A 2,342-nucleotide genomic window follows, 5' to 3' on the forward strand; every position below is an offset into this window, starting at 1 on the left:
AAGTAATAATAATAATAATAATAATAATAATAATAATAATAATAATAATAATAATAATACAACTTACTTCACTTCAAATACTAGATGTACCCACATGAGCCATCTATGTGCGGAAAGAGCCCATATATATATATATATATATATATATATATATATATATATATATATATATATATATATATATATATATATATATATATATATATATATATATATATATATATATATATGAAAGAGCCTTTATAGGGGTAACCAGTAAGTAAATAATAATCATACATAATTTACTAATTTCTTTCATTATTTTCTCTGGGGAACAGACTTGCAATATGTGATGTCTTCCCTTTCATATGGGCTACACAGTCAGCGTGTAGATTTGGGATATTTTGATAAACTTATTAACCTCAAAAGCGAACCGTAACAGGCAATCTATTATCAATTAGTTCGGCACATTGAGACCGTTTGTTCCATCGCTGAAGACATTCTACTCTGAACAAGGACTGAAAAGATAACACTAGCATCTAAGCTCTTTAAGAATATTTAGTCGTTTATTATAGGCTACTGATCTGACTGAAAACTAAAATCGTTTTTATTGTATAAAGAATACTAGTTATTAAGAAAGAGGTAGAGGACCGACTCATTCCGATACATTCGGAATTTAAAATCTCGTAAATTCACGACGGAATCTAATCTTTGACTTTTGTTTATTGCACTTGCCGAAACAAATATGTATTTTACCACTTAAATTTCAAAGTGAAATGTCCATTAACTGAGGCTTTCGTCCTTTTTTTCTCTCCTTGGTGGGCATCTGAAAGTCTGATATAATTCTTTATAATGTGCTAAAAAAAAAAAAAAAGGGGGCTCCTCTATGGTCGCAAGAACTCAACTTAAACTCCATTAAAGGTAGATCCTTGAAATTAACAACAGCAATCCCATTTCCAGGGAATAGTTGTATTCAAGATAAAAAGTTTAGGAGACTCAAGTTTTTGCTTAAAGAACGCTAACACAATACCACAACCGTATTCTGTTGCATCGTAGCCTCCAACTTACCGCACTGTTGTAGGTTAAACTGATATAATTAACTTACATTCTTTCATTAAAGTGATCTTGCTACAGAAAACATCTCTTGAGCATGAACCATATCCATGGGTGTAACACCCGCGGAATTCTGCCTTGCTTCGCATTCCTCCTATTACGGGGTTTCCCGTGCTAAAAGCATTATCAGTGCCATAATGGCATATGCAATGCGTCAATTATCAAATAATGATTCATTATGAATCCATTAGGTCTACAAACTGCGTCGAAGGTTATTTCATCACTAAGACACCATAACAATGTACCGTTGATACGAGTATACTCTGCAGCAGAGTAGGCATTACATATTTTAACATCATGAAAAAGTATGGCGTTCACCTGTTACCATATATTTAGCCTATAGAAATTAACCGAGTTCGGTTAGTTTTACATCCCTTTATTTTCATCAGGATGGTCTAAATAACGTCACACAACATCACCTAAAGCAAAAAGGTAGAAACATCGTAAAAACTGAGAAAATCACGGACTCACGAATGTTACCTTAACATTGACGGCAACTTCGGCCAAAGACACACTGCTTCAAAACCGAACAACACATGGCATTAAATGCAAGTCATTCCTCAAGCGATTTACAGCGAATAATACAAAATATGTAAAAAATCAAAGAGAAAGCGGTGTAAATAATCATAAAATTCGTAGATAAGCTATACACAAGAGAGAGAGAGAGAGAGAGAGAGAGAGAGAGAGAGAGAGAGAGAGAGAGAAAGAGAGATTTTGGCTTACTTCAACTTAACTCCAGGGATGTCCAGGGTAGAGCAGTTGTTTTAAAGCAAAAGCGATTACCGTGAAGTAACAGAAGCACAATTGGACACAGCTAAACTCACTATTTTTCTCTCATGTGGAAGAGTGATATTTATCAAGTAGTGACTATAAAACCACGAAAGGGAGTGGCTTGGACGCTCGCCGGCAAGCCAAACGGAGACAAAATCATCTTAGCAAGGGGCCCGCCGCAGCTACACTGGCTCGAGGTCCAATATTCCGGCCTCGGCCCCACCGCCTGAGTTCAGTTGCCAAATGTTGCCACGTTGCAAATGCAACTTCCTTCCTCTCCTTTTGCGTGATGCAATAATTTCAACTTCTCGATTAACTTGACATTCATTTGAGTCGGTTTACCTAAATTAAGCACTGGGCACTGAAAATGCCCTTTCGCGGATGTTAAAGAGTGTTCTTTCATTTCTGCCGATTGAATAGTCTGATGAAATCTTTGTCAGTTTCATACACAGACACACATACACACTCACATACACACA

The 2,342-nt window shown here is 35.8% G+C and overlaps 1 long non-coding RNA gene across 4 annotated transcripts in view; it reads right to left on the reverse strand.

Annotated features, from left to right (window-relative positions):
* The window catches only part of LOC136851642 (uncharacterized), a 318,637-nt gene extending 316,570 nt beyond the window's left edge, over positions 1-2,067 (reverse strand). For 2 of the 4 annotated variants that reach the window (XR_010856938.1, XR_010856939.1), the window contains exon 1: positions 1,816-2,067. This is a non-coding gene — a long non-coding RNA (uncharacterized lncRNA). The remainder of the gene's footprint in view (positions 1-1,815) is intronic. The other 2 variants (XR_010856936.1, XR_010856937.1) reach the window with 1 other exon arrangement.
* Between the last annotated feature and the right edge of the window lie 275 nt (positions 2,068-2,342).

Source organism: Macrobrachium rosenbergii, chromosome 23 (genome assembly GCF_040412425.1).
Source record: "Macrobrachium rosenbergii isolate ZJJX-2024 chromosome 23, ASM4041242v1, whole genome shotgun sequence".
In the NCBI taxonomy this organism is placed as follows: domain Eukaryota; kingdom Metazoa; phylum Arthropoda; class Malacostraca; order Decapoda; family Palaemonidae; genus Macrobrachium; species Macrobrachium rosenbergii.